We start from the raw sequence: 9,780 nt of genomic DNA on the forward strand, positions 1-9,780 counted from the left end.
GGACGCGCCCCAAGCTGTCCAGGGGCGGCTGTCTCAGCTTTGAGGGAAAAGTCTGCAGCAAGTCTTTTCCTGGACTGGGCGCGGGGCACGGAGTGGGTGCTCGGTGAACCTCTGCTCTCCCATCGCTGTCCTCCAGGCAGGTGGGCAGCCGGCGAGGCCTCACGGGGCTGGAGGGCCGGCTCGCTGTCCTTCTTGCCATGGCATCAGCGGCTTATCCAGCAGCCATGAGCAGCAGACAAAGGGGGACATTGGCGGCCTCTCCCAGGGGTGGGTGGAGGAGGGGACTGGAGGGTGACATGGTGCACCGGGCCACACAGCAATCCGGGCTAGAAGCAGCAGCCGGTTCCCACCACCGGCTCAGGCCCTTCTGGAGGCCTGACCCCGAGCACATCCCAGGATCCCGCCGGCTTCCCAGGGAGAGTTCCCAGGAGTCCGCCCTGGGCTGGAGAGGAGCTCAGGCCCCCTGGGTATGCGGCTGCAGCCTTCACGGGCACCCAGAGCCCCGGCCTGAGCCAATGTCGTCATTGTCCCCTTGACGCGTTGGGAAAAAATTTCCTCGGACGAGTCTGCAGGGCTGTTCTCAGACCCTCTGTTTCCTCTTCTCTGAATCTGTGAATCTTGGGAAAATGGAAAGTCCTCTGAAAGTGTCCCTCCGCCAGGCGGTCCCACCCTCAGATCTCAGCTGAATCTGCTTCACAGAGAAACAGCGAGAAAGGAGCGTGTGGCCAGCCGCTCCGACTGGGCTCCTGGATCCCGCCACTGATCGCTGGCCACAGTGTTTGGGACACCCTAGCAGTGGCTCCCGGCGCTGACCCCAGCTGTGCACAGCTGAAAGCCCGTTACCAACTTCACCTCGTTCAATCTCCAGAGCAAACACTGAGGCAGCCCATATTGTTAGATTCCCATTTACAGGCTGGGAAACTGAGGCAGCAGGAAGCAGTGTCACTCACCCAAGGCCACACTGTGTGTCACAGCCGGCTGCTCCTCCGGGACCCTCCGTCCACACCACTCGGTCTCTTCAGATGGGGCCTGCGGTGGTCCCCTCCCACTCTGCTCCTGGGGGGCCCCCACCAGGAGCTCAGAGGTCACACCCTGGGACTTCTGAGTGTGACCTGGGCGGGAGGTCCGGGTCTGAAAGGTGCAGAATCCAGGCCCATCTCTTCAGCTCTCCTAGGAAAGATGGCTAGACCTACCCCCCGGAGACCCCACAGTCACCCCCAGGGAGCTCCCTGACAATCAGGCCAGTGCAGCTCCCTGAGGCCAAGGACCTTCTCTGAACCAGGCCCCGTGTGGGCAGCGGGGCCCGAAGATGAAGAGGTACGTGGAGGCTGATGGCGGGGACAGACACGCAAGCTCCTGTCCCAGGATGCCAATGCCTGTGACGAGTGCTGTCCCATACAGGGGAACTGAGCCCAGTGGGCACCCCGGGGCAAGAGAAAAGAACTCTGCAGGCCAGGGGGCTGCCCCGGGCAGCCCTGAGCACCTCGCAGCAGAGGGCTCGAATGAGGCCGTACGGCCACCTGTGGGAGAACTCTGCAGTAGGAAGGGCTGGACGAGGCTCCATCCAACGGAGGTCTCTACCAGCTCTGAGATGCTAAGTGCTTTAGAGGGAGGAAGGTGGTGGGCAAATGGATGGAAAGATGGAAGGAAGGAAGGAAGGAAGGACAGATGGATGGATGGGTGGATGAATGGATAGATGGATGGATGGATAGAGGGTAGATCGGTGGATGGATGGATGGATGGATAGAGGGTAGATGGATGGATGGATGGATGGATGGATGGGTAGGTGGATGGATGGATGGATAGAGGGTAGATGGATGGATGGATGGATGGGTAGGTGGATGGATGGATGGATAGAGGGTAGATGGATGGATGGATGGATAGAGGGTAGATGGATGGATGGATGGATGGATAGAGGGCAGATGGATGGATGGATGGATGGATGGATAGAGGGTAGATGGATGGATGGATGGATGGATGGGTAGGTGGATGGATGGATGGATGGATAGAGGGTAGATGGATGGATGGATGGATGGGTAGGTGGATGGATGGATGGATAGAGGGTAGATGGATGGATGGATGGATAGAGGGTAGATGGATGGATGGATGGATGGATAGAGGGCAGATGGATGGATGGATGGATAGAGGGTAGATGGATGGATGGATGGATGGATGGGTAGGTGGATGGATGGATGGATGGATAGAGGGTAGATGGATGGATGGATGGATGGATGGATAGAGGGTGGATGGATGGATAGAGGGTAGATGGATGGATGGATGGATGGATGGGTAGGTGGATGGATGGATGGATGGATAGAGGGTAGATGGATGGATGGATGGGTAGGTGGATGGGTGGATGGATGGATAGAGGGTAGATGGATGGATGGATGGGTAGGTGGATGGATGAATGGATGGATAGAAGGTAGAAGGGTGGATGGATGGATGGATAGAAAGAAGAAAGGAAGGAAAGAAGATGGATAGGTATGTGGATGGACAAAAAAATGGAAGGAAGGATTGATGGATGGATGGACGGAGGGACAGATGGGTGGAAAGATGGAAAGAAGGAAGGAAGGAAGGAAGATACTTTGACTAATTCATATAGTTTAAGTTTTCAGCACTGTTGAAAGAGGTAAATTAGTTAGTGCCTGAAACATAGTTTGTGCTCAGTAAACTTCGGTTGAATAAATAAATTCCTACGTCTGCCAAATTGTGTCTGCAACAAAAAATATACAAACAAGTCTGACCACAGTTTTTAGACAGGCCCCCCACATCACGGGTAGAGAAACGTCGTCGACCAGAGCCTGCTCCAGACACGTCTGAACAGAACTGACAACACGCCCCACTCTAAGACAACATCAGACGGTCCCTTCTCTGTCCACCCGCTCTGGGCATTCAGCCCTCGGTCCACTGTGGGCCTAGAAAGAGCATGTCCCTCACTGTCTTAGTTTCCGGCTGTGACAAACCCCTCGGAGACCCGTGGCAGGAGACAGCCTCGGTTCTGGCCGCACCCTTGAGTCTCAGCGAGCACCCTGCCCGGCCTCAGTCCCGTGTAAGGGAGGATGGTCATTTGCATGGCCGTGGTTTAGAGCCCCTTCCATTCACTCACCAGCACACCGGTCATCTGTCCCACCAGCTCCTCTTCCCAAGCATCATCCCTCTGGCAAGGACTGGTACCCTGGTGCCCACAGCCTGGGATGGAATCCCAGTTCCTCCACTCGGTAGCTGTGTGTCGTTGGGCTCATTGCTTAATCTCTCTGTGCCTCAGTTTCCTTCACCATCAAACGGGATAATGATAGTCCCTACATTGTGGGTTTTTGTGAGGATGAAAAGGCGAACATTTTTCTGGGACACAGTAAGCACTAGGTCAGCGTTTGCTAAACAAACGAAGAAACCACATCCATGGGAGGTCCTGGAGTTCTCACTCTTCACGAGCAACCGGGGAGGCTGCGGGCAGAGCAGCCTTTGGTCCCGTCCCTGGCCTCGGAGCTCGAGGGCCTGCAGGCTCCGGAGGCAGGGAAGAGCCAGCCCTGGTCCATCCAGGTCCGCAGGGGGCTTTTGCCTGGCGGGGCTGCTCCAACTCCGCAGGCTGCCCCAGCCGCACCCCATTTTATGCATATTAGAGAGAAAGCCAAGCGTGATGGTCTGTGATTGTTCCGTTTGTTTACAGCATTTGTTCAAGCGTATTTCTGGCAAGGAAGCCGACAATAAACCGAGGCCCGGGCGGCCCGGCTGGCGGGGCAGCGAATGAAGACAGCTGCTACGGCGGGTGCTTCCCGGTGGGCCGGCTGGGCCGGAAACCGGGGGCTCTGTCTGGGGCGCTTCAAAGAAGGGCCTTTGTCTGCACCAGCCGGGCCCAGGGCCTGTGGGGGCAGGCAAGCTGGGGCTCCGCGCTGCCCGGCCCGCTCGGCCACCCGGCACCAGCGAGCGCCTCTCCCTGGGCCTCAGTTTCCCAAGAAACACCAGGAACCCGAGTGCAGGCTGCAAGCCAGCCCCTGTTTGGGCTCTGGGGAAGTGGGGGGTCCTCTCGGGGTGCAGCCTGACTCTCTACAGCCTGTGTTCTGCAGCCCTCGAGGTGGAGAGCAAAGCCTGGAAACGAGGCAGCCCCCGGTCACCCAGGAGCCAGGCGAGCCCCGGGGCATGGGTCCCCAAACCAAGGCCGCCCTTCCAGCCACCTGGGGACGAGGACCCAAGGCTCCGAGAAGGGAGGGAATCAGCCGAAGGCCCCAGCATCCGTGCAGGCAGGGCTCGCGGGAGAGGCAGGCTCCTGAGGTCACCGGGCTGCACCCATCCCTCAGGACACGACCCCAAGCACCCACTTCTCGTCCGCTTCCAGAAGGGCTTTGCTCTCTGCACACTTTTGTGGAGGAATGCATGCCTGAATGGATGGATCCATCAATCAGACAGTATATTAACGAATCAATAGAAGAAAGAACGATCTGGCCATTGCCCCCACTGAAGTCTGAGCTGCTGCCAGCTCCAGCAGGCTACCTGCCTCCCAGGGGTATTTGCTAAAGGTATTTTCATAAAGGCCTCCTCTCCTTGGAGCACTTTTTAAGGATCCCCATGGTGTATGTGACTGTTTCCAGTGACGGGAAAGGCCTGGCAACTTCTGGAAAAAGCAAAAGACATTGTATGGTTCTGCCAGGCGGACCAACCCCGGCTAGGGTGGGCTGTCGCTGGCACCCCACAGTTGAGCCGTGTTGTGGGTGTGTGGCCGGGACCAGGTCCTGGGGCCCTTGCAGCCTCTTTAGTCTGTGATGTCATTGTCCCTGATCCGTTGGGTCAAACCCTGGACTCAGGGCTGCCTCCAGGTCACCTCCTTCATGAAGCCATCTGCAGAGCCGGGAGGTCCTGCTGAGTCCGTGTTGCCTCTGAATGGGGAGAATCTTCTTCTGTGTATTCCTGTTTGTGTCCACGTCTTACCGCACACGGTTGACCAGGAGCCACTTGAGAAAGAGGGTTGCACGCTAATCCCTGCCCCCCATCTTGTCCTGCCCAGCGTGGAGCACCGTGGGCAGGGGGAGGCCCCCGGGGGCACCAGAGGAGCATTCACAGGCAGGTCCCCTGAGCCAGGCACTGTTCACACCGGACACTGGATCTTACTTGCCCTCCAAGCAACTGGGTGGTACCATTCGCTGTTCACAGACGAGGAAACAGAGGGTCAGAGGGGCGAAGGGCCTCTCCTCAGGGCACACAGATCGTGATGCGCCAGGAATCACACCAGAGCCGCGAGGTTCCACAGCTCCCGCCCCCCACCCCCGTCAAGGTTACCCGGACAAGAGAGCACTGAGCGAGCGGCTCCCGAGGGCTCGGAGCCGGGGCTGGTGATGCCGCTGACCCGGCTGGACTTAAACAATGTGCATTGGACAAATATTTATCCCAGACGCCAGCGGAGCCAGGGGACGCTCCGCCCCTCGCCCCAGGTCCCTGCTGAAGAGGTGGGACCCTTGGAAGGGGCTGCGGGCTGCAGTGGCAGGGAGCTGGACTGGCACTGGCTTTGGACTCTGGCCTGCTGCAGAGGTGTCCCCTGTTTCACCGGGGAGCACAGTGGGAGGGGGCTGGCTCCTGTGGCATCTCCTGTGGATGACTCAGCAGGAGACTGGCCGGCGCCCGCTGCCCAGCCTGCACCACTGACCCCTCTGCCTGCCAGAGCCAATATTTGAGGTCAGGAGGCAAGCATGGCGTCTGTGAGCAGGCCGCAGGGCTGGCGGGGTCCCCTACTGGGGCCCTCTGCTGCCGCTCTGCTTCCTGCAGCCAGCTGGGGCTCTCCTGGACCAGCCTGCAGGGCACGGGGCCATCGGAGCCCTTCCTTTGCCTCTGCCTGCATCCTGAGCTGCAGCGGCGAGCTCGCCAGGCAGGTGGGGAGCGGGCATCTCTCGCTGAGGCCCCCCCAGGCACTCCTGAATCAGGGTGGTGGCCCCCGAAGCATCAGGATCTCTCACCATGGGTCCCTTTCTTAGCCACACAGGCAGGCAGGACAGTGATGGTCCTCCCACGGGGGAAACTGAGGCGTGGGGAGAGCGAGAGCTCTGCTCAGAGTAATGCAACCCCGGGCCTCCCGGGTCGAGGTCCAGACTCCCACTCCAGGCATGTGGTTCCCACCAAGACAGCCAGTAACCTCAGCCTGCTGCCCAGGATGTGACCAGCGACCCCAGCAACTCGGTAGTGACACCGCTTTGGGGAGAAATCCTGCCCCAGGTGGAGCCTGTGCTCCCATCCTGCTCAGAAAGCGGGCAGGTGCAGGCGCCCCGGGGGAGGACCAGAAAGCGGGGCCTCGACTGGCCCTGTAGCTGGCACTAGCTTCAGCCCCCGAGTTCAGCCAGCACCACTATGTCCATCTGTCCCCTGGGCCCCATTTCATCAGCCTTCGTCTCTGGGTGCCGCCTGTGCTTGGCTTCTGGATGGCGACAAACGACAGCCACACCTCGCCCCGAAGGCTCTCGGGCCCACAAATGGGCGAGTTCAGCTCGTTCTGGTGGGGTGGTTGGGGCCCTGGGGGCCCAGAGGAACACCTGCCCTTCCCAGGCCACCATGGGAAGGCTTCCTGAAGATGAGGACGGAGGGGACAGCCTGTGGGGTCAGGGACTGTGGGCTGCCCCAGCCTCGTAGGAGCCCCCTGTGATGTGTGGGAGGCCTGAGGCTCCACGCCAGGGCTCCCAACCGCCAGCAAAGCCCAGGACCTCTGGCCCGCTGTGTCCCCTGGCCCAGGCTCCCGGCCCAGCCCTGCTGTCCCCGAGAGCCGGGAGCCGGGCGGCAGGAAAATGTGAGTGTCAGCACTGTGCCACCACATTCCTGAGGTCTCCCTCCAGGCCCCGGCCGCCGCCCCTGCGCTCCCCGCAGCTCTCGGCCCTGGAACACCCGCCCGCCAGCCGCGGGTTTGGCGGCGCTGGAGGCCCCGGCCCAGCCAAGGCTTTCAAGTGCGTTCCCAGGGGGCCCCCGGAGGCTGCCGCCGCCTCCAGCAGCCTGGGTATTTTAGGGGACGCCCCCTAAATGAAAACAGGGCAGGAATGCTGGAGGCTGAGCTTCGTGTCCCCAAGGCTTGGGTGTGGCGCTCCGAGCTGGGCAAAGCAAGGAGGGAGGAAAGTGGCAAGCAGGGGACAGAGAGAGGGACGAGACAGGAGCCCGTGGGAGTGGCCAGGACTGGGGGCTGAAGGAGAGCGGGGCCAGTGAGGGGCGCAGGACTCCGGGGGCGTCAAAGCCACTCACTCATGCACAGAGACATCCATCCCGAGTGGGCCACATCCCTTGGCGAAGGCGCCCGGCCCTCTGCGGCTTCATCTCTTGTCTGCAGAACAGGACGTGATGTTTCAAGGCCCACAGGGGACAGGGCCAGGATGAGGGCGGATGGGGCACTGGGCTCGGCGCCCTTGTACCGGCAGTTTCAGCCTTGTCCTCCCGAAGGAGCTGTGTGTCATCTGTGCGTGCTGGCCGTGGTGGTCTCCTCTCGGGGTCCCACTGCTCATGGGTCACGGACCAAGGAGTTCTGGAGCCCCCACCCCATCCCCGAGCTCCTCCCCTGCAGAGACAGCCTGGCAGCCAGCTGTGCCTCTGTGCTCCTCACTTTCCAGGTCCCCGTGAGGGTCAAGACAGAAGCGTCTTAGAGATCAGCATTGTACAGAGGGGGATACTGAGGCACAGAGGTGGAGGGCATTTGCTCACGGCCCCTTAGCCTTTCAGGCCAGGCCTCCAGCCCCTGCCCTGTCCCAGCGTGAGGGTCTCCTTGCTTCCTGGCCCCCTACCCTGTTGATGCCAGAGCACAGTGCTGGCCTGCATCCGAGGGGGCGCTGGTGGGGGTGCCATGCCGCTCTCAGGAAGCCTCTCTTGGTTTCCTTGTCACCCACGAGTATCACAAGGCACCATGCGCCCCGTGTGCCCTGGCTGCAAGGGATCGCTGAGCACATGGCTCACAACACCCCACGGGCCTGCCCCACATCCAGGGAGCGGGCCTGGGCCCCTTACCGGGGTAGGAGGGGGTGTATGTTGACACTCAGAGGTGAACTGACCCCGAGGTTGCCCGGCCGGTGCCCTCTGGAGCTGTCTTGAGTCCCGAGCACGGCCCTTCACCAGGAAGCCGCCAGCTGCCTCTCTGAGCCTGCGAGGTGGGCACAGTACCCACCGCCTCTCGCAGGGCAGCGGGAGGGCACAGAGAAGGGACCATTGTCCACCCCTGTGGAAGGGCCCGCAGACCTCACAGAGCCGTCCCTGGCGTCCTCCGGGACCCCGGGCCCCCTGGGCAGAGGCGGTTAACGAACCCGCCCCCAGTGTCCCCACACAATGGCACGTTGTGTGCCTGTCGGGGCGATCACCGTGCTCACCCATCAGGGCCCCGCCACTGGGAGCATACGGCTAATGGGTGCCAGGGGACGGGGCCCTGGGACCCCCAGGAGCGATGACCTCCGCCTGAGAACACAATGCCGCTCAGTCACCAACTGGGGCGGGGGCACAGGCACGAGAGGGGGTGACATGGGCCCCGGGGGGCACCACCAGGCTGCCCCTGACGCGGGGCATCGGGACGGGAGGAACCAGGCTGGGGCCCTGAGTACCGGCTGCCACTCCATCCAACCCCTCCCAGCTTGTGACCTTGAACCGACCCCTTGCAGCCTTGGTCTTTGCATCCCCACGATGGGGCCACAGCCTGCTCTGCCTCCCCCACCCCCAGCTTGGGGGGAAGCCTATGAGATGAAGGAGACAGACCCGCCGAGAACGCGCCAGCGCAATGTTGGATGAAGTAGGAGGCGCACTTCCAGCCTCAATGCCGCAGCCTCCAAACGGCCCTCAGGTCCGCGAGCTGGACCAGGCTGCCCGGAGAGAGGGGCTGCCGGGCCCCCATGGCACTGTGACCTCAGGAAATTCACTCTCCCTCTTGGAGCCTCTTTCCCCGGCTGTGAAGGGAGGGGTTCCAGACCCCCAGGCTCTGCGGCCTCCCTGGACACTGATGGCCATGACCGTCGGCACCACGGGCCCTGAAACGGACAGGAGGGCCCCGAGGTGGGCCGAGCGGGGGCCGGGGCAGTGCAGGGAGTGGGCGCCCCGCTGCCCAGCAGCACGGCAGCACGCAGGGGCCCGAGGGGAGTGCGAAGCCGCGGAAATAGCCCGGGCCAGCTTTCCCACAGGCCTTCGGAGGCAGTATTTTTAGCCTGGAGCCCGAGGCTCAGCGTGTTAAGAATAGCCTCGGGCAGTGGGAAAGCGCTCCAGCCGTGGGGGCGGGTGCTGCTGCGGTGGCTCCGAGGGGACAGACGTCCACTCCTGTGGCCTCCCCCGGGGCCCCAGTAGATAGAGTCCAGCTTGTGAAACCAAAATGGCAAGATCACGCAGGGTTTCCGTGACCCCAGAGGGGTCGTGAACAGGAGAGAGGGTGGCTCCCAGCCTCCAGGAAGGAGTGGCTTTCCACCTCGGCCCCTGGCCCCGCCAGGCCCTACACGCCCAGCAGGTGACAATGGGATGAGCTCCCAGGGTGGGGCTTTGGGGCCAGAGGGTGATTGCACATTGATGCCCCCAGGGGCTCCAGCCTGGGGGGGGGGGGGTGTCTGTCCCCGGGGGTACAGCAGGTCCAGCTTCCTGGGAATGGCAGATCCTTCTGCCCTAGGATAGAGATGTTCCTTCCCAGCACCCGTCAGAAATGGGCCTGGAGTTTTGTCTACAGAGGCCCCCTCCCTGGACACCTCCCAGTCTCATCCACGTTCCCGGGGGTTGGATCCAGGCACCATGGCACAACTCGGGGCTCCATCCTGAATCCTCAGCCTCGTTCACCCAGTTTTCACTGACAGCGTTGCCAACTGG

This window comes from Equus caballus, chromosome 12 (genome assembly GCF_041296265.1).
Source record: "Equus caballus isolate H_3958 breed thoroughbred chromosome 12, TB-T2T, whole genome shotgun sequence".
Lineage (NCBI taxonomy): Eukaryota > Metazoa > Chordata > Mammalia > Perissodactyla > Equidae > Equus > Equus caballus.